General features: G+C 45.9%; 1 long non-coding RNA gene across 1 annotated transcript; it reads left to right on the top strand.

Annotated features, from left to right (window-relative positions):
• Nucleotides 1-4,011: 4,011 nt before the first annotated feature.
• On the top strand, nucleotides 4,012-11,527 carry LOC118350131 (uncharacterized). Its single transcript, XR_004803404.2, has 3 exons — nucleotides 4,012-4,141; nucleotides 5,066-5,288; nucleotides 9,503-11,527. It is a non-coding gene; the product is annotated as an uncharacterized LOC118350131 (long non-coding RNA).
• The last annotated feature ends 10,472 nt before the right edge of the window (nucleotides 11,528-21,999 follow it).

The following is a 21,999-nucleotide window of genomic DNA, read 5'->3' as shown; positions in this document are numbered from 1 at the left end:
TGATCCTGGAGACCTGGGATCGAGTCCTGCATCCGGCTCCCTGTGTGGAGCCTGCTTCTCCCTCTGCCTGTGTCTCTGCCTCTCTCTCTCTCTCTCTCTCTCTTTGTGTCTCTTATGAATAAATAAATAAAATCTTAAAAAAGAAAAGAAAAGAAAAATCAGAATAAGGGACAGAGAGGAGGGAGGAGCTATTTTGGGCAGGAGGGCCAGAGATGGCCTCCCTAAGAAGGTGGCATTGGAGCAGAGCCCTGAAGATAGTGAAGAATGAGCACTTGCTCCAGGCAAAGGCTCAAGCTGGGGACAGACTTGAGTGATATAAATGGGACTCACTGGCAGAGAGTATTCTAAGGTGTGGGATTGGGTTAGATCATCTATGTGATGAGTTTCAGTAGAGAAGAGAAGGGACCCAAAGAACATAGAAAGGACAAGAGCCAATCGTGCTCCATGCTGCCCAAAGCCCACATCTCCTAGGTCACCCCTTATCACCAAGAACCCCAACCCCACATGGTTCTGAACATCCCCTAATTTGCTCCAGCCTCATGTCTACTACCCTTGTGATTCATTGGACCTTGTCATTAGCAAGTACAGCACATCTTACAGAACTTCCATGACTAACATCTCAGGCTTGGACCTCTACTTTCAACTATATTTCTAGCTCCTTCCTTTTAGTCTCCTGATATGACAATTCTTCCTCACGTTTGGGACCTCTAAGCCACTGGCCCTCCATCTTTTAACTGGTCATCATCTCCTTCCTATCCTCACATCTGTCTTTTCCTAGATTAGGTTGATGGTCCATCACTTTAATCCATTCCTTGCTGAGCAGCTGAATATGGCTCAACCATGCTGAATGTTCTCGTTTTGACTTCATCACACAAATCTCAAGTAGATCCTTTGTGTGCTGAAGTCAAAATGAGAACAATGCTGCTCAGAAATCCAACACCCACCCAAAGTGGTGATCAATTTTTTTTCCTCCCACTCCTCTCAGAGATAGAGAAGTAATCAATCATAAACACAGGCTCCTTTTTGGCACTGGTTACGTAGACACTTGTCTGGATGAAGTTGTCAGGGGCGAGGAGATTCTGTGGTGGGAAGTGCCGAGGTAGAGAGCTAGAGCTTTTGATTTGCACAAGCCGGGCAATGAGACTAGAGGGGCCCCAGAATGAGGAAGGACATGGTATCTTTCCAATAACAATAGCTTGGAAAGAGAAGAGACAAAGTGTTAGGCTTCATTCACCTAATGAATGAAGGGGTGGGAAGAGGAGATTATATCTGGGAGTACAGATGGAAAAAGAGGATCGGGATGAGTTTGGTGGATCAAAGGAGTTGGAATCTTCTCTGGGTGCCTGGCCTCCACAAAGGAGCTAAAGCAACTCTTGGAATCATGGGATACCCACCACCTTTCACCTGTGTCAAGGAAGACTATGAGCCACCTTGCCCTCAGGGGAGGGTCTCTCAAGATCAGCTCTCTGCACATCACCCACTGACACTAATGATATCTTTCGTCTGGAGGCCTCACTCAGGGCATCCAAAGTATTCCGTGTAAACAATGACCTTGTCAATAGCCCAGGACATATGTAAGCACTCCCCTGAACAGGGAAAGTCTCTGGACACCTAGAGGGGGTTGGGGCTCATGGTATTGGAAATCTCCTACCACTTGTTCTAGGGGGGCATCTATCTAGAACTAGCCTGGGATAATTCCCCTTTGTGGCGACAGTGGTGAGATCTACTTCCTGTATCTCAGCATTTCAGGGCCTTGCTCTTTCTGGGAAAGACACCAATGCTATTTAATTCCTTCCCCAAGCCCTCTCTGTGCAGTGTTTCCCGAATCCACCTGCTTAGCTCCAGTCTCATCGCCACTTCCCTAGTGTGTATCCTCTCTCACAGGCTGCTGCCACAGCTTGCTCACGAGTCCCTCTGGCTGGTGGCATCACCCTCACTCCGATCCATCATCTGAAGCCCAGTTCTGATTACATCACTCCCTTGTTTTCCATAAGGTTGGAAAACTTCAGCCTGTAGGCCAAAGCCAGACTGCCACCTGTCTTTGTATAGCCCCTGAGCTAAGACTGGTTTTTACATTTTTAAGTGGTTGGAAAAAATTCAAGAGAGGAATGGTATTCTATGACATACAAAAATTATATGAAATTCAGGGGGCACCTGGGTGGCTCAGTTGGTTAAGTGTCCAGACTCTTGATTTCGGCTCAGGTCATGATCTCAGGGCCCAATGTCAGGCTCTGTACCTAGTGTTGGTTCTCTCTCTCTCTCTCTGTCTCCCTCTCCCCTTCCCCTCCTCTCCCCTTGCCCCTGCTCATGCATATGTGCATGCTCTCACTCTAAAATAAATAAATAAATAATTAAAACAAAAATAGATTTTTTAAAAATGATTTTCTTTATTTATTTGAGAGAGAGTGAGCATGAGCAAGGGGAGAGGCAGAGGGAGAAGCAGACTCCCTACCCAGTGGGGAGCCTGCCAGGGGGCTTGACCCCGGGACCCTGAGATCATGACCTGATCCAAAGGCAGGCACTTAATTGACTGAGCCACCCAGGCACCCCAAAAATAGGTTGCTTTAAAAATTATATGAAATTTGAATGTCAGTGTGCTTAAATAAAGCTTCATTGCAACACGGTTACACTCATTTGTTTCCGTAGGATCTATGGCTTCCCTTCTGCTACACCAGGAGAGTTGAAAAGTTGCAACAGTCTAAAACACCTACAGAAATAAAATAAAATAATAAAATAAAAATAAAAAAATAAAACACCTACGATGTGGCCCATTACATAGAATGCTTGCCAACCTCTCCTTTAGGTCACTTACATTTTCACATTGTCTCCAGATTAAAACCCAAACAGCAAACTCCTTACCATGACTTTCAAAGCCTTTCATAATCCATCTCCCAGTTCCACTTCTGGAATGTTAAACTTCTATCAGTTTCACAAATTCTGGGATTCTTCCCAATTTTTAAAGTGCCCTTGCTCCATTTCTCTCCTTGGCCAACTTACACATGTACTTTCAGGCTTTGCCTTGGTGTCACCTCCTCCAGGGAGCCCTCTCTGACTCACCCCAGGGCTAACTAAATGTCTCTCCAGGGGGTTCCCACAGACCCCTCTATCATACTACCTGCCACAGGGCAGGTCTATGAGAGGTTAGTGGCTGCAGAGAAGTCAAATAAGCTCATGACTTAGAAGAGTCAGTTAGAGGGCAGCCCAGGTGGCTCAGTGGTTTAGTGCCGCCTCCAGCCCAGGGCCTGATCCTGGAGACCCGGGATCGAGTCCCACGTTGGGCTCCCTGAATGGAGCCTGCTTCTCCCTCTGCCTGTGTCTTTGCCTCTCTCTTTCCCTGTGTCTCTCATGAATAAATAAATAAAATATTAAAAAAAAAAAAAAAAGAAGAAGAGTCAGTTAGATTGGGCAATTAGGGTGCAGGTGATGACCTGCAAGAAAAATTTCAGTAGAATTGGGAGAAGCCAGGTTGCTTTGGGGAGGAGGTGGTGTATCAGGAAACTGAGACAGCTGCTGTAGACTTTTCAGTAAGTGCTCTTCATTAAGTGCTTTGGCTGATGAGAGGAAGAGGCTAGTAGCTGGAAAAGGACACAAGGTGGAGGGAGGGACAGAGGGAGGCACGGGAGGACTCCTGTTTGTTCTTGGCAAGGAATCAGTAGGGAGACATCAGAGAAACCAGAGAGAACATCAAGGAGCCGAAGGTGGAATCTGGTTTGGGATCCTGCAGGGTGGGGAGGATGGCCTTAGGGGGTGCCCTAGTCAGCTCAGGCTGCCATGACGGCATACCATACATAGACTGGGTGATTTGCAAACAACAAACACATATTCCTCAGGGTCCTGGAGGCTGGGAGTCCAGGTTGTGCACTGTCTCACATGGCGGAAGGATGAGAGATCCTTCTGGGGCCTATTTTATAAGGACACTAATCCCATTCATGAGGGCTTGGCCCTCATGACCTAATCACCTCCCAAAGACCTCACGTCCTAATACCATCACATTGGGCGTTAGGGTTTAACATTATGACTTTTGTGGGATACAACCTTCAGCCCGTAGTAGATGGAAAAAGGACATGTCTTCCCTTTGGAGGCAATCAGTGGGTGCAGTCAGGGGAGACCTGGATGGCAGGAGGATGGGAGAGTAGCTTCTGTACGTAATAGAAGGGGGGATGGTTGGTTTGGGGAGCCAGGAGCGGGGTTAAACAGCCACTGTGGAGGGCGCCAGGGTGAGTCGATGAGGAAGGCAGAGCGCTGGGGAAGGCAGTACTGGAAGCCTCGCTACCCTCGACGTCCCCGGGGCTAACAGCACCAGGCTCTGCGGCGACGCGGATTTCTCCAGGAGAGCGGAGGGCCGCGCTCCCAAGGAGAGGACCACGCAGACTGCCCCGAGCTGGGTCCCCAGGCGGGTGCCCCAGGAGGCTGCCGAGGGGGTGGCGGGGTGGGGAGCTGTGGCATCCCCGCGGGAGGGGAAGGAAGTGAAGACAGGAGTGGAGGCAGAGACCCGGCTGAGGTCAGAGAACAGGAAGCGCAGCGCCGCCGGGAGCGCAGCTGGGGGGCGGGGGCCGCGGGGAGGGCGGGGGGCGCCCGGCCGCGCCGCAGAGGAGGGTGCCGGGCTCCGCGTGGGCCCAAAGCTGCGCGCAGGGGTGAGGCGGGACCCGAGGGGAGCCAGGTCTCCAGCAGACGCGGCGGGATCCGCCCGAGGGAGCCTCCGGCAGGCGCCCGCCCCGCAAGGGCCCAGGGCGGAGGACCAGGGGCAGGGGTGCCGGAGGCGGAGCCCCCACCCAACAGCTGGCCCCGGCGCCCCCCCCCCCGCCCCCACGCCCGGCTGGTTCCGAAAATGAAGTCAAGATCAGGGGGTGTCTCACGAACGCTCCGATTGCGGGTCTCTTTCCGTTTGCTTTTCTCTGGGATAGAATTCCCGTGGCCTAAAACTCCCGGGGTCCTAGGACATTGGCAAGGCTGGACACCCGTCATCCTTCCCTAAGTCTAGAGAGAGCCCTTCTGTGGGTACCCATTAGCAATCCGCCCCCCTCCAGCCTGAGCCCCAGCAGCTAATCAGTCCTCTCTCCCTAAGGATTTACCTGTTGGGAACATTCCATGTGGACGGAGTACAATGCGTGGCCTTCGGAGCCTGGCTCCTTTCACGACCATAGCGTCCCCAGGCCTCATCATGTTTCAGTACCCAGGTCCTTTCTATGGCTGAATAATATTCCGTGGGATGGACACACGGCAGGTGTTTGTAGAGTCATTCCCTGATGGGCCTTCGGGGTGATTCCACTGTTGGGACACCGTGACTGGTGAGGCTGTGAGATTCACGTACAAGTTTTTGCGCGAACAGTTAGTTCTTCGTTCTCTGGGTTACGTACCTAGCAGTGGATTGCGGGGCCGTGCGGTAGCTCCACGGTCCACTTTCTGAGGAACGGTCAATCGTTTCTACAGCGCTGCACCCTTTTACGTTCCCAGCAGCAGTGTGGGAGGGCTTCTTGCTTGCCTCTCTTGAACAACCAAAGGCGAGATAGTACTGAGTCCACATCTCCCACACGAAGCTGGCCCAGGACACATGGGTTCTCCAACTTGTCGATTTTGTCACCACACACAGTGTGCACGTGGGCACGTACCCCTGGCCATCGCGCTTCATGCATTTTCCTCACCTCCCAGGCCCCACAGTTAAACCCTAGGCTGTGTATTTGGAAGAGCAGCAAGAGCGTAGGCAATTTTGTTGACCAACAACCAGCTTTTGAAAGGACCAAGTAGGGGCACCTGGGTGGCTCAGTGGTTGAGTGTCTGCCTTTGGCTCAGGTCGTGATCCCAGGGTCCCAGGATCAAGTCCTACATCCGGTTCCCCTCAGAGAGCCTGCTTGTCTCTCTGTGTCTCTGATTCTTTCTCTGGGTCTCTCATGAATAAGTAAATAAAATCTTGAAAAAGAAAAAGAAAGGACCAAGTAAAAGGATTTAAGAAGGTGGAGAGCAGAGTTTCATTAAGATGAGACAGGAGTGCCAGAGCCCTGGGGAGGAAAGAGATGACCTGAGGAGCTGATCTCTTGGCCAGTGACCAGACTAAGAGGTATGGCAGGATGAGCACCCTTGCGGTGAGGGTGAGGCTGGGCCCCTCCTGCAGTGGGCCTGGTAGGTAAGGAAGACCCAGGCTCCTGAGCCCAGTGACATAGCAACTCAAGGGAGAATTTGCCTCAACCCAGATCAGCACTGTCCAATAAATAAAGATAGTTATGAGCCACATCTGTTATCAAATTATTTTTATCTTTGCCAATCACTGAGTCTAAATGGTATGTCCCTGTGGTTTTAATTTAAATGAGGTTAAGCATCTTTTAATATATTTAAGAGCCATGTTAATTTCCTTTCCTATGAAGTCTTTGTTTGCATCTGTGACTGCTTTCCTATAGGATTTCAGTCTTCCATTTTGATTTATAGGAGTTCTCTTTATACTACGGAAATTTGTCTGCATATGTGTTGCATATATTATTGTTCTGTTTATTGCCTTTGGATTTTGTTATTTTTTTCCATGGAAATTTTTAAAATTTTTATTGTGGTCAAAGTTGATTTCTGAGTTTTGAGTCATGCTTAAGTAAAGCCACCCCACTGCAAGATTATAAATTTTTTTTAATCTGATACTTTTATGGTTTCATATTTTAGATTTATATCTTTGAGCTGTTTGAAGTTTATTTTAGTGTAAGTAATGCAGGAAGGTTACAAATGTATTCGTTTCCAGATGACTACTCAATATTCCCAGAACGATTTATACTCTACTATTTCCTGTGTGTACTGGGGTCTGTTTCTGGACTTTCTATCCTATTCTATTGATCTGCCTTTTCTTTTTTTTTTTTTAAGATTTTATTTATTTATTCATGAGAGACAGAGAGAGAGAGAGAGGCAGAGACACAGGCAGAGGGAGAAGCAGGCTCCATGCAAGGTCTCTAGGATCAGGCCCTGGGCTGAAGGCGGCACTAAACTGCTGAGCCACCCGGGCTGCCCTTGATCTGCCTTTTCATGTTTCCCCCCAAATAGTATTCTTTTTTTTAATTTTAATTTTATTTATTTATTTATTCATGAGAGACACACAGAGAGAGAGGCAGAGACATAGGCAGAGGGAGAAGCCGGCTCCCTGCAGGAACCCCGGGATCACGCCCTGAGCCAAAGGCAGATGCTCCACCCAGGAATCCCACCAAATAATATTCTTAATTACAGTAGTTTTACACTATTTTAAGATATATTTATTTATCTGAGAGAAAGAGTGGGGTAGGCGTTAGAGGGAGAGGGAGAGAAGCTCAAGCAGACCCCCGCCCCCGCCACTGAGCGTGGAGCTGGATGCAGGGCTCAATCCCAGAACCCTGATATCATGACCTGAGCTGAAAGTAAGAGTTGGACGCTCAACCAACTGAGCCACCCAGACACCCGTACAGTACATTTAACATCTGGGTGGGCTGGCCCCCTTTCTTACTCTTCTTAAGAATTTTCTTAGGGGCACCTGGCTGACTTAGTCAGGGGAGCATGAAGCTCTTGGTCTCCGAGTTGTGGTTTCAAGCCCCACATTGGGTATAAAGATTATTTACAAAAAGAAGAAGAATTTTCTCAGCTCTTAAAAACTAGCTTTTCTGTTTCTTTTGGGGAGCCCACATTAAATTTACAAATTAATTAAGAAATAATTGATATCATTCTAATATTGACTTTCCTCTTTTTCTTACACAGAGCTACCATGCCATATAATCTAGTCTGTTCCTTCCCTTTTTTCTTTTTTTTTTAATTTTTTTATTTTTATTTTTTTTTATGATAGTCACACACAGAGAGAGAGAGGCAGAGACACAGGCAGAGGGAGAAGCAGGCTCCATGCACCGGGAGCCCGACATGGGATTCGATCCCAGGTCTCCAGGATCGTGCCCTAGGCCAAAGGCAGGCACCAAACCGCTGCGCCACCCAGGGATCTCCTTCCCTTTTTTTCAATCAACAGTATATCCTGGAGATCTTTCCATCTCACTTCATAGAGACATTCCTTATTCTTTTGTACAGCTGCATAATATTCCACTGGTAGATATACCTTAGCCTGTTGACGGGTCCTCTATAGATGAATACTTATTCTTTGAACCTTTTTCTGTTACAGACACAACTCATTTTGTGTGCACACACCACTCCACCCCAGGGACTTTGTGCTCCTTTCCTCCTAATCCATATTCACATGACCCACCTCCTCACCTTGTTTCTTCTCTGGGAAGCTCATCTCAGCCACCTGGCATTCCCAAGCTCCCTATTCTGGTTGGCTTTTTTTCTTTTCTTTCTTTTTTTATTTTAAGATTTTGTTTATTTATTTGACAAAGAGAGCACAAGAGAGTACAAGCAGGGGGAGCAGCAGAGGGAGAGGGAGGAGCAAGCTCCTGGCTGAGCAGGGAGCCCAATGTGGGGCTTCATCCCAGGACCCCAGGATCATGGTCTGAGCTAAAGGCAGATGCTCGATCCACCGAGCCACCCAAGCACCACTCAACTTCTCTCTTAGTAATCATCACCTTCTAACAGGCTATATAATTTACTTTACATGTATTATCTGCTTCCTACTGCCAAATTGGAATGGTTTTGGTTTTGGCTTTGGTTTCATTTAGCCAATTTGTTTACTCATTTGTATTCTTGGCATACAGAAGAGTATCTGATGCAGAATGAATAGCACTCAGTAATAATTGAATGAATGAATGAATGAATGAATGAATGAATGAATGAATATACAAACATATTGGTAAGATAAATTCCCAAAACTGGAATTTCTGGGTGAAAAGTAAATCTTCCATTATATTTTCCAATATATTTTATATATATTAAGGCTATTGATTTCCTTTTTTTAGAGAGGGAGAGGTGAGGGGATGGGCAGAAGAAAGTGGGAGAGAAAGTATCTCTTTTCAAAAAGCATTTTATTATTTATTTATTTGTGAGAGAGAGAGAACAGAGGGAGGAGCAGAGGGGGAAGAAGAAGCCCCAATGTGGGGCTCAATCCCAGGACCCTGAGATTAGGGACTGAGGTGAAGGCAGATACTTAACCGCCTGAGCTACCCAGGCATCCCAAGGGAAAAGAGAATCTTAAGCAGACTCCATGCCCAGCATAGAGCCCAACACAGAGCTTGATCTCATAACCATGAGATCATGACCTGAGCCAAAATCAAGAATTCGATGCTTAACCACTGAACCACCCAGGCACCCCTACTAAGGCTATTGACTTTTTTAAAGATTTTTTTTTTAATTTTTAAGTAATGTCTACACCCAATGTGGAACTCGAACTCACAACCCCAATACCAGGCACCCTGAGCCTACTGATTTTGCTTAATAAATTTGTATTTAGACACCTACTGAATTCTTTCTATGCTACAGATTTTTTTTAGTCAAATTTCTTACATTTTCTAAGATATAATTGTATCATATAGTTTATAAGTAACAATTGTATCTCCTCTTTTTTAATCACTATACCTTTTTTTGTTTGTCCATTTATTTTTTTTTAATTTTTATTTATTTATGATAGTCACAGAGGAGAAAGAGAGAGAGGCAGAGACATAGGCAGAGGGAGAAGCAGGCTCCATGCACCGGGAGCCCGATGTGGGATTCGATCCGGGGTCTCCAGGATCGCACCCTGGGCCAAAGGCAGGCGCCAAACCGCTGCGCCACCCAGGGATCCCTGTCCATTTATTTATATTGGTAAGTGCCTTGGATCAATTTTATTTTTTTTATTTTTAAAGATTTTATTCATTTATTCATGAGAGACACAGAAAGAGAGGCAGAGACACAGGCAGAGGGAGAAGCAGGCTCCACACAGGAAGCCCAATGTGGGACTCCATCCCAGGACCTCAGGATCATGACCTGAGCCAAACGCAGATGCTCAACTGCTGAGCCACCCAGGTGTCCTTTCCTTGGATCAATTTTAAATAAAAGTGATGGTAGTATCTTTGCTTTGACCTGATTTTAATGAGAATGCTTTTAGTATTCTAGTATTTTATTCTTACAAATTGGCTTTTTGGCTGTGTGTGTGTGTGTGTGTGTGTGTAATTGTATTTTAAAAATATTTCCTTCCCTTCCCGTTGCTCAGAAATTTTCATTTTAAATTAGGCAAGGGGACACCTGGGTGGCTCAGCAGTTGAACGCCTGCCTTCAGCTCAAGGCTTGATCCTGGAGTCCCGGAATCGAGTCCCACATCAAGGAGCCTGCTTCTCCTTCTGCCTGTGTTTCTCTGCCTCTCTCTCTCTGTGTCTCTCATGAATTAAAAAAAAAAAAAAAAGGAAATTATGAATGGATTTTTACTTTTACCAAAAATCTTTGCAGCATTATCATAATCATGCAATATTTCTCCAATGATTTATCAATATGGTGAATAATATCAGCAATATCCTATTATTGAACCATCCTGTACTCTTACATTCTTGGTATTTCCAAACTCGGTTGTGGTATAAATATATATATATATATATATTTATATTTATATTTATATTTATATTTATATTTTTTTATGTGTTGCTGGATTTTATTTGCAAAAATTTGGCTTACAATTTTTGCTGTGATATTTATCAGTGAGACTACCCTGTAGTTGTCCTCCCTTGTGCCATTTTTGACAGATTGGGGTATTGATATGCAACATCCATAAAAGGCATTTGGAAGAGTTGACCTGACAAAGTGGTTAAGAGAGTAAATTCTGGAACTAAACTCACCAGGTTCAAATTTGGATCTGCTGCTTACAATTGTGTAGCCCTGGACAAGTGATTTAATACCTCTTGCCTGAATTTTTTCATCTCTAAAACAGGGACAATGATTTATCTTCTTCACAGGATCATTGAATGAGAATTTTTTAAAAGATGTTATTTATTTACTCATGAGAGACACAGAGAGAGAGAGGCAGAGACATAGACAGAGGGAGAAGCAGGCTCCCTGTGAGGAACCCAGTGGGGGACTCCATCCCAGGACCCCAGGATCACGACCCAAACCAACATAATCTTAACCACTGAGCCACACAGGTGTCCCAGATTATTGAATGAGAATTGAATGAATACAACAGATTTATTTATTCTTTTCTAAGAACCTGAAGCATTCGAATGATATTTTCTGTCCTCGTTTCTTTTTTTTTTTTTCCCTTCCCCCTCTCTGTCCTCGTTTCTTATAAGTGTTGGTTGAATTAACCAGAGGACTTGTTGGATCCTGGTGCTTTTCTTTTTTCCTTTGTGGGTGGGAGAGCCACCCCTTGATAACATCTTCATTTTGTGTGTGTGATATTTGATCTGTTTCTTTCTTTCTTTTATCCATGAGAGACACACAGAGAGAGGCAGAGACATAGGCAGAGGGAGAAGAAGGCTCGATGCAGGACTCAATCCCAGGACTCTGGGATCACCACCTGAGTCAAAGCCAGACGCTGAACCCAGGTGCCTCTATTTGGTCTGTTTCAAATTTTGTTGTATTCTAGCATTGATATTGGTAATTTATGGTTTCCCAGCAAACCATCCTTTCTCATTTATTTGCATACTAATCAATTCTTTGAAGGGTTTTTGGTTGTTTTTTTTTTTTTTTTTTTGGCTATGGCTATTTCCTCATTTTCATTTCTTATTTTGTTTGGAATGGTCTTTTTTTTTTTAAGATTTTATTTATTATTCATGAGACACACACACACAGGCACACAGAGAGAGAGAGGGAGAGAAGCAGAAACAGGATCCATGCAGGGAGCCGGACATGGGTCTCCAGATCAGCATGGAGCCTGCTTCTCCCTCTGCCTGTGTCTCTACCTCCCTCTCTCTCTCTCTCTCTCTCATGAATAAATAAATAAAATATTTTAAAAAAGGAATTTTCTCACTGAACTGTACACTTTGATTAAAATGTATGATTTGTGGGACACCTGAGTGGCTCAGAGGCTGAGCGACTGCCTTCGGGTCAGGTGCTGATCCGGGGTCCTAGAATCGAGTCCCACATTGGGCTTCCTGCAGGGAGCCTGCTTCTCCCTCTGCCTGTGTCTCTGCCTCTCTCCTTCTGTGTCTCTCATGAATAAATAAATAAAATACTTTAAAAAAATGTATGATTTGTGAACTGTATCTCAATAAACTGCTATCTTTTAAAAAAGAATGATCTTTCTTTCTTCTTTCTTCTCTTTTTTTTCTTTTCTTTCTTTCAAGGCCCCACACCCAGCATGGAGCCCATTACAGGGCTTGAACTGATGACCCTTAGATCAAGACCTGAGCTGAGATCAAGGTGGATGCTAAACTGACTGAGCCACCAAGAAATTATTTTCAATATTTCAAAAAGTCCAAACACTATTAGTTTGTACTACTTAGCAAAATTAGCAAGTTTCCTGCTTTGGGCTAAAATGCTATCAAGCCATTGAGGTAATGGTGGTTATCTCCTGCTAATCCCAAGCACCGGTGGTAGAGCAGGGCTATAATTTAGTTACCACTTAAAGGCAGGTGTCCTCAGCAGATACCACTTTCTAAACCACGGATCTGTGGTGAAGGTGACAGTGGTGGTCACAAAGGGCCCTTGGTCAATGACCACGGTCAGTAACAATAATGGTGTGTTAGGAAGTATCTTCTCGCTCTTTGCTGGTTTGTGTTACTTCTTGTCAGCTTGGACAGAAAAGCCTTAACTAGTTTAGCAAGAGAAGGGCTCAGTGCTTTTGTCCCGGATTGCCCGTAGCTGTTGTTTCTAAGTTCTGAGAGTTCGGTTACCATGGCAACTGTGTGAGCAAGCCCCAGAGTGTGTGTTAACTTTGAACAGGCTGAGTCTGGAAGGAGGTAGGGAAGAAAGGAAAGAGGTTGGTGTGACGGATTCATTCATTCTCCTGGCAGTGGCGACACCCATGTGAAGAAGAAGACAGACAAAAGCCTAGCAAGACTTACAGATTGTAAGAGTCAGGGAGACTTATGTTCACCTGCCAGCCCTGCCTCTTAACAGCTGTGTGCTGTCGGCCTGGTCACCGAGCCTCCCTGAACTTCCTCTGCAGAGTGGAGCTGTTAACACCTGCTTTGCAGGTGGCTGAGATCACTCCGGCTGCTGGACACAGAGCAGGTGTCTAAGCCTCGGCTGCCTTCCTCCCAGTCCCAGCCCAGCCCTTTACCAGCTGTGTGACTTGGGAGAAGGTGTTTAGCAGCTTGGACATGCCATTTCCTCGAGGATGTTTTCTAAAGGCCCTTCCGGGGATCCCTGGGTGGCTCAGCGGTTTAGCGCCTGCCTTCGGCCCAGGGCGTGACTCTGGAGACCCAGGATCGAGTCCCACATCTGGCTCCCTGCATGGAGCCTGCTTCTCCCTCTGCCTGTGTCTCTGCCTCTCTCTGTGTGTGTCTCATGAATAAATAAATATTTAAATAAATAAATAAAGGCCCTTCCGGGGAGCCTGGCTGGTTCAGTCGGTTAAGCATCTGTCTTCCTTTCAGGTGATGACCCCCGGATCCCGGGATGGAGTCCCACCTTGAGCCCCCTGCTCAGTGGGGCGCCTGCCCCTCCCTCTCCCTCTCCCCCTGCTCATGTGCGCTCGCTCGCTCTCAAGTAAATAAAATTTTTTAAAATAAATAAATAAAATCAAGTCCCTGCCGGCTCTGGGCGCCTCAGATCCTGAAGGGTTAACCATGGAAGTTCGGCGGCTCCCGCTCCAGCCCCTCCTCCCGCAGCCGGACAGACCCGCCCTACCCGGAAGTGCAGGTTGGCTCTGACGTCAGCACCGCCCCCCTCCCCCCGCCGCAGGTTTTCCAGGGCAGGGCTGACTTCAGGCGTGAATCCCATGCCTGTCCGACCAGATTTCCTGGTTTAGGCTTTGCGCAATCCGGTTGCTCTAAACTGATCTTGCAGCGGACCTATCGATGCCTTTGCTTCTCGAGGCTCCTGTGCTCCGGGGGGACGGAGGCCGGGCCGGGGAGTAGCCGGGGCTGAGCGCGCAGGCAGGCAGCTCGGGAGCCTGCTTAGCTGCTCCGCGGGCGCTGTTTGTTTGTTTTATCAGGGAAAATGCACAGAACATTCAGTCAACCATTTTGAAGTGTATTATTTGGGGGTGTCTGGCTGGCTCAGTCCTCAGAGGGTGCCCCTTTCAGTCTCACAGTTCAGCCCTGCATTGGGCAGAGAGCCCACTATAAATTAATAGATAGATGATAGATGGAAGATAAATGTGTCATTTGGTGGCCTTTCGTGCATTTTCAATGTGCAACCATCACTTCCATCTCGTTCCACATTTTCATCACTGTCACAAGACATCCTGTGCCCCTTAATCATTCCCTTCTTCCCTCTCCCCCGACCCAGCCCCTGGCAACCACTGATCTGTTTTCTGTTTCTATTGATTTAACTTTACCTATTCTGGATATTTCATATGAATGGAATCATATAATAGGTGGCCTTTTGTGACTGGCTTCTTTCACTTAATATGTTTTTGAAGTTTCCTTTTTTTTTTAAGATCTTATTTATTTATTCATGAGAGACACACACAGACAGAGAGAGAGAGAGAGGCAGAGACACAGGCAGAGGGAGAAGCAGGCTCCTTGCAGGGAGCCCGATGCAGGACTCGATCCCGGGACTCCAGGATCACACCCTGGGCGGAAGGCGGCGCTAAACCGCTGAGCCACCCGGGCTGCCCTGAAGTTTCCTTTTGATGGCTGAATAATACTCCATTGCATGGGCATCCCACTTTTTTTTTTTTTTTAAGATCTTGTTTATTTATTCATGAGAGACACACAGAGAGAGGCAGAGGGAGAAGCAGGCTCCCTGTGGGGAGCCTAATGGGGGACTCAATCCCAGAACTCTGAGATCAGGACCCGAGCCAAAGAGATGCTCAACCACTGAGCCACCCAGGTGCCCTGCCCCACATTTTATTCATCCGTTTGTCCGCTGATGGGCATCTGAGTCGTTTCCACTTTGTGACTATGGTGAATAGTGCCGCTATGAACACTCATGGATAAGTATTTGTTTAAATACCTGTTTTCAGTTCTTTGGAAGGACATATGCTCTTGGTAGGATTTCCATTCTGTGAGGCTGGGAATAATCTCTGCCTTTTTCACCAGCTGATGTGAGGATCAAGTGTGAAAGTGGAGGAAAAATAGCTATAGTAGTACTAACAACTCCCAAATTTACATCAGCAGCCTGTTAAGTATTTTGTGTAGCTAACAGACATCTACATCCCAATACATTCACAACTGACCCCTTGATGTCTTTCCCAACCCTGCCTCACTTGCAGCCTCCACCATCAGGTGGCAACTGATTCCTTCCACTCACTGAGGCTCAGATCCCACAATCATCCTGTCCCTCTGTCCCTCTCACACTCTACATCCAACCCCTCATGAAACCAAACTGGCTCTTCAAAATACACCCCGATTCTGACTCCTCTCACCACTGGACACCAGCATCTGGACTCTGCTCTTCTCATCCTTCCCCTACCCCTCAGTCTAGACTCAACCTGGCAGGACATTATCCTGATCCTGCATAAGTCAGATCCTGTCATCCTTCCACTAAAAACTCCACAGCTTTTCTTACTCAGAGTAAACGCTAAGTTCACGATGGCCAGCAATGCCCTGTGTGATCTGGCCACCCTAGCCCGACTTCATTTCCCTGCTCACTCCTCTACAGGCTCTGCAGGCAACACCCCTCCACCCCAGCTCTCCACAGGCCTGGGTCACTCTTCCTTGAGATTTTGTCTCCCTCACCTCCAGCAAAGGCTCAAATGCCACCTTCTTAATGAAGCCTACTGTGCCACCCTATTTAAAATGTAACTCCAGGGATGCCTGGGTGGCTCAGTGGGTTAGGTGCCTGCCTTTGGCTCAGGTCATGATCTCAGGGTCCTGGGATTGAGACCTGCATTAGGCTCTCTGCTCAGCGGGGAGTCTGCTCCTCCCTTTCCCTTTGCCACTCCTCCTGCTTGTGCTCTCTCACTCTCTGTCAATTGAATAAAGAAAAAAGAAAAACATTTTTTCACTCCAGCCCACTCCACTGCACCCCTCATCCCACATCTTACTGTACTTGTTTTCCCCCATGGCATTTATCACTTTCCAACTTGCTACTGCACTCATCTGTTGTTTACAGCCTCTCCCCCTGCCTGAATATAATTCCCCATGAGGGAATGAGTCTCAATGTATTTTGTTCAGTGATCTGGTCCAAGTGCCTAGAAACTACCTGGCACGTAGTAGGTGCTTGATGCACATTTGTTGAATCAATAAACAATATTAACAATAGCGAGCATTCATTAATCCTATTACATGTCACATGCTCTACAATCAGCTCATGTAAATCTCATAAATGAGATAGAATTATTTGCTTTCATTTTTACAGTTTAGGAACCAGAGGCTCAGGACATTTTAGGTGGCTTGCCCCCAAGTCACATAGTTAGTACATGTCAGAGAAGGGTTTGAACTCAGTTCTGTCCGCCTGATTCCTTCAACTTTGCCCCGTGGTCACTGTAGCTATATTTACCATGGTTCACTCATGGTAAATTCATTATTCATTCATTCAGTAATTATTTCCCAAACCTCTTCCAGATCTCCTCCAGCAAAATGCCAGGCCTGTGTGTCGCACACCGGGCACCCTCACCTAGATGGGTCCTGAATCCTGCCCGAAGGAGCTCAGGTCCCACAGCCTGGGCAACAAGTGTCCCTGTGAGCTTTGCAAACTGAACAAGGGGGGATGGGGGTCCTTCTCCCCCAACAATTCCTCATTAGCTCCACTAAACAGGTCCATTTGACCTGATGTCCCTCATTTATAGCAGAAATAAAAGCACTTCCCATGCTATGTCCCCTGACCCCTGGCCTGAGTGAGGCCAAAAGTGCACACCCCACAGCATCCAGCACCTCACCAGATAAATAAGCTCACAGGAGGAAGGCCTTGGATGTGGATGCAGGTAGGTCCAAGGCCAACCAGACCAGAGCTCAAACTGAGAGGCAGGAATGTTAGGAGGAAGTGGGCAGGGGGAGTGCTCCGTCTGGAGCAATCATGATTGCCAAATGGGAAAGACGCCAGCCCCAGATGGCAGCTTCCTCTCCCTTTTCTCAACCCCAGGGACTCACCTAGCACAGCCGAGTGGTAGGGGCCAAGGAGCCTGTCGCCCTGCTCTTTTTCTTCCCCATGCCCAGAACTCCACACTCCCCCTGGCTACCCCCACTGCTTCACCCCCCTTTAACCACCCTCCCCCACTTCCCAAGGAAAGGGGAAGACCATTTGGCCAACTAATTGTCAACTGCCTTGGCACTTCATTTTATTTTATTTATTTTATTTTTAATTTTATTTATTCATGAGAGACACAGAGACAGGCAGAGGGAGAAGCAGGCTCCACGCAGGAGCCCAATGCGGAACTCAATCCCGGGACTCCAGGATCACGCCCTGGGCTGAAGGCAGGTGCCAAAACCGCTGAGCCATCCAGGGATTCCCAGCACTTCATTTTATAAAAAATCACTAAGGAGTTTGAATTTGGACTGGGGTTCAAGTAAACACACACACACTCTTGGTCATGCCCTCTGGGTGGTTTTTCTTTCATGTTTCATTTAGAGAAATGAAAATACATTTAGGAGAGCTTCCTCTGTGCCAGACCCTCTGCCAGGCGCTGGGGGCACCTGAGGAGCTCAGGGTCTGCTGGAGAAGCTGAACAGGCAATCATAAACTACAGTGTAGCCATAGGAAAATCTGGGGGGCTCTGGGACTCCAGAGAAGTCCCTATGCAGCTTGAAGGCAGGGACTCTGCCCAGAGAGAGATGTGAATGACAGTAATGATATGATAATCAAATGAAGCTCCAGGCTCTGAGCTCATTGATATGAAATTATTAAGTGCCTACTCCTACTATGTGTGGCACACAGTCTTTCAGAGGTGTGGAACCTACTGCTGGGAATCAAGTCCAGGCCTTCCTTCCAAGGGAGGCAGCAGAGAGAATATTCTGTCCTTGAAACTGTACCACTGCAAATTAGAAAGCGCACACCCATTATAGAGAGGAGCCAACCGAGTCACAGAGGTGAGGAGCTAACTCCCCTAGATCACAGGCTGCCTTGGGGGTAGGAAATTGGGCTTAATACTGCATCTGCAGCCCTGAGACATGAAAGACTTTTTAAAATTACCCAGTAGTAGGATATCTATTTTTATAGTGATATATTGTAGAAACAGGTTGCTAGGGGGCCTGGGTGGCTCAGTGGTTGAGCATCTGCCTTTGGCTTGGGTGGTGATCCCTGGGTTCTTTGGATCAAGTCCTGCATCCGCTCCCCACAGGGAGCCTGCTTCTCCCTCTGCCTATGTCTGCCTCTCTATGTGTGTCTCTCATGAATAAATAAAATCTTTAAGAAAAAAAAAAAGGTTGGGATCCCTGGGTGGCGCAGTGGTTTGGCGCCTGCCTTTGGCCCAGGGCACGATCCTGGAGACCCGGGATCGAATCCCACATCGGGCTCCCGGTGCATGGAGCCTGCTTCTCCCTCTGCCTGTGTCTCTGCCTTTCTCTCTGTGTGACTATCATAAATAAATAAAAATTAAAAAAAAAAAAGACTGACACAGGTAGACTACAAAGTGTTAATAGTTATTATCTCTAAGTTATAGATCGCAGATGTTTATAAAAGACTTTATTATGTAGAATATTGGACATACACTAAAAAATAGAATAAGATAAGGAGTCTTCATCAGCCCAATAACCATTAAGTCAACACTGACCATATCCATCCTGACCTCCATGACATATTCCATAGAAGTCAATCCACACCTCATACCATTCCCTCTCTAAACATTTCAGTGCATATCTCTCAAAATAAGACCTTTTACTGTATTCATATATATATATATACCATTACAACTTAACAAGATATGCAATTATTCCTTACTATTATCAAATGGCAGACAGCCCGGGTGGCTCAGCGGTTTGGTGCCTGCCTTCAGCCCAGGGTGTAATCCTGGAGACCGGGATCGAGTCCCACGTCAGGCTCTCTGCATGGAGCCTGCTTCTCCCTCTGCCTGTGTCTCTGCCTCTCTCTGTGTGTGTCTCTCTCTCTCTCATGAATAAATAAATAAAATCTTAAAACACACACACACACACACACACACACACACACACAAAACATATGGCAGGCAGTGTTCAAATTTCCAGTAGTCTCATAATTGGCAAAGATATTTACATTGTACAGTGTTTTTAAAAAATTAGGATAAAAATTAAAAATGCACTGTGCGGGATCCCTGGGTGGCGCAGAGGTTTGGTGCCTGCCTTTGGCCCAGGGCGTGATCCTGGAGACCCGGGATCGAATCCCACGTCGGGCTCCCGGTGCATGGAGCCTGCTTCTCCCTCTGCCTATGTCTCTGCCTCTCTCTCTCTCACTGTGTGCCTATCATAAATAAATAAAAAATTTAAAAAATGCACTGTGCAATTAGCTGAGACATCAGTTAGGTCTCTTGTATCCATAGTTTTCCCTTCCATGTCTTTCTATTTTCTTTGCAAACGCATCACCTGTCCTGCTGCATCCCACAGTTTGGATTTTGCTGATTGCATCCCTGTGGTATATAATTCTATAGGCTTCCCTGTCCTTTGTATTTCTGATAAACTGATAGTCTAATCTAGAGCCTGATTAGATTCAGATTAGTGTTTTCTGGCAAAACTAATTTACGGGAGGTGTTGTGGATTTCATTAGGAGGCAGATCATGTCTGGCTCTCTTTCTTTGTGTGATGTAAGCTGTCATTGCTCTTCAGTGCTTATATCCCTTAATTCATGAGGAGTCGCAAGATGAAGTCATCCAATTTGGGCATTCTCTCTTCTACTATTAGCTGGAATACTTCCATGAAGAGAAACATCTGCTGATCTCTATTTGGTTCCTCTGAGGTACAAATCATAAAGGAAAGAGGATAAGTGTTTCATTCTTGTCCTTTATTTGGATCAATGTCTTCAAAATAATGAGTTGGATTTCCAGCACCCACCAAGGGTGACAACTTAATTTTTTAAATTATTCTTTTTAGTATCATTATGAACTCATGGGTTTAACCTTTGATGTGCTTTAGTCTGTTACAGTTATTCTTATTGATGTTTGAATTATCCCATCTTTGGTCTGCAGAAATCTCTTCAACTTGGCTCTGGAGTCCCTCGGACATCCCATGAGTCTTGAAGCTTCTTTGCCAGATGATGCTTCAAGATGTTTCCAACTCCTTTTGGGGTCTGCTTCTTGCGTCCTGACCAGGAATCAGCCATTCTCTATGGAGAATAAATCAGGAGTCCTGATTTATTTTGGGGGAAATGGTATTCAGAGATCACAAGCAGGGTACTAGGGGTATAATAGGTTTCCGATTTTTTTTCTTTTTTTACTTTTTATTTTGAAATAATTTTAGACTTACAGTAAAGTTGCAAAAATAGCACAGAGTTCCTATATCCTCTTACCCAGCTTCCTCTCAGGTTAACATCTTACATAACCATAGTAAAATTATCAACCCCTCCCCAAAAATAACATGGCACAATACTACTAACTAAATTACAGACTAGGGGATCCCTGGGTGGCTCAGTGATTTAGCGCCTGCCTTCGGCCTGGGGCGTGATCCTGGAGACCCGGGATCAAGTCCCACGTGGGGCTCCCTGTGAGGAGCCTGTTTCTCCCTCTGCCTGTGTCTCTGCCTCTCTCTCTCTCTCTCTCTCTGTGTCTCTCATGAATAAATCAAATCTTTTTTAAAAAATAAAAAAAAATAAACTACAAACTATATTCAAATTTCACTGATGTCAATTTTTCCATTAATGGACTTTTTTTTCTGTTCTAAAACCCACCCCACATCAAACCTGTCATGGCTCCTTACCCTCCTCTTATCTGTTCCTCCATCTTTCCTCATCTTTCATGACCTTGACATTTGAAGAGTACTGGCCAGGTGCTTTGTAGAATATCCTGCACTTTGGGTTTGTCTTGTGTTTTCTCATGATTAGATGGAGATTATGCCTTGTAGGGAAGAATAACACTGGAGCAACCTTCTTCTCAGTGCTCCAGGGAGTATCTGATGTTCGTCCGTCTTATTCTTGGATGTTAAGCTAACCACTTGGTTAAGATGGAGTCCACTAGCTCTCTCCATTGTCCAGTTAGTATTTTCCCTTTGTAGCTAACGAATACCTTACGGTAGGGTGCTTGGGTGGCTACATTGGTTGAGGGTCCGACTCTTGATTTCAGCTGGGGTCATGATCTCCAGATCATGGAATTGAGCCCAGAGTTGGGGCTCCGCAATCAGCGGGAAGTCTGTTTCTCTCTCTCTCTCTGTCTCTCCCTTTCCCCACTCATGTATTCTCTCTCTCTTCCTCTTTCAAATAAATAAATTTTTTAAAAAATATGTCTTTGGGGAAATATTTTAAACTATGCAAATATTCTGTTTTTCCTCAAAATTTGCCTACTAATTTTCACATCCATCAGTGGATCTTGCCTGCAAAGATAATTATTATGGTGTTCCAGCGATGAGTTTCTGTTTCCCTTATTCCTTCCTGCATTTTTATTAATGGGAATCCTACTGCAAGAAAGAGCTGTCCCTTCGCTCCCCTCCCCCCACTTATTTATTTATTCAATTATTCCTTTATATCAGTATGCATTTGTGGATATTTCATTCTGTGGGTTGTAATCCGGTAATAGGCTTTGAATAAATGTTTCAGGGCGAAGGGAAGGCAAGCAGAGAAGGAGAAAGAGAAGAAATTGGAAGTGGAATTTGTCTTATTTAACAAATCTTTATCAGAACACACTACACAGGTCAGGCAAAGTGTTCTAGGCATCCACGTGATGGTAGCAGTGACTTTTCTACAAAGCAAATCTGACTCTGTTCGGAAATACCCCAAGGCCCGAGGCTTTGGGGGGCTGGTTTAGTACTTGATTGGCATTTCTGTCCTTAGGACTCAGTCTGGCCAGGACAGGCACAGTGAATCTTTCTTTCTTTCTTTCTTTCTTTCTTTCTTTCTTTCTTTCTTTCTTTCTTTCTTTCTTTCTTTTTCTTTCTTCTCTTTTTCTTTCTTTCTTTCTCTTTCTTTCTTTCTTTCTTTCTTCTTTCTTTCTTTCTTTCTTTCTTTCTTTCTTCTTTCTTTCTTCCTTCTTTTCTCTCTTTCTTTCTTCTCTTT

The sequence above is a fragment of the Canis lupus genome, chromosome 10 (assembly GCF_003254725.2).
Source record: "Canis lupus dingo isolate Sandy chromosome 10, ASM325472v2, whole genome shotgun sequence".
Lineage (NCBI taxonomy): Eukaryota > Metazoa > Chordata > Mammalia > Carnivora > Canidae > Canis > Canis lupus.
The sequence above is the reverse complement of the archived record's forward strand: the minus strand, read 5'-3'. Positions and strand labels throughout refer to the sequence as shown.